Source organism: Asparagus officinalis, chromosome 3 (assembly GCF_001876935.1).
Source record: "Asparagus officinalis chromosome 3, Aspof.V1, whole genome shotgun sequence".
NCBI classification, from domain to species: Eukaryota; Viridiplantae; Streptophyta; class Magnoliopsida; order Asparagales; family Asparagaceae; genus Asparagus; species Asparagus officinalis.
The window spans coordinates 113,002,321-113,002,610 of record NC_033796.1 but is presented as its reverse complement, the minus strand read 5'-3'; positions in this window follow the sequence as shown (position 1 = coordinate 113,002,610).

Genomic DNA, 290 nt, shown 5'->3' with positions numbered 1-290 from the left:
AAGCAAGCCGCAGGTGAGACCAAAAACACAGTTCGCCTTCTTTTTCTGCAAAAGACATGCTTTCTGGACAGTTGCGCATCTCTTTGCACGATTAGGGGAATATGTTCCTAGAAGTTTAGCTTATATATACATATTCTATATATGCGCACAATCTTAGGAACAAAGGATCCAAATTAAAAAAAACTGGTTGCTTGAGACTACAAACTACTTTTTTGGGTATCGGGGGTCAGCATTGACAAGGACACTCTAAAACCAATCAGGGATAAACATGCGTCCCCATGTAATTAAGC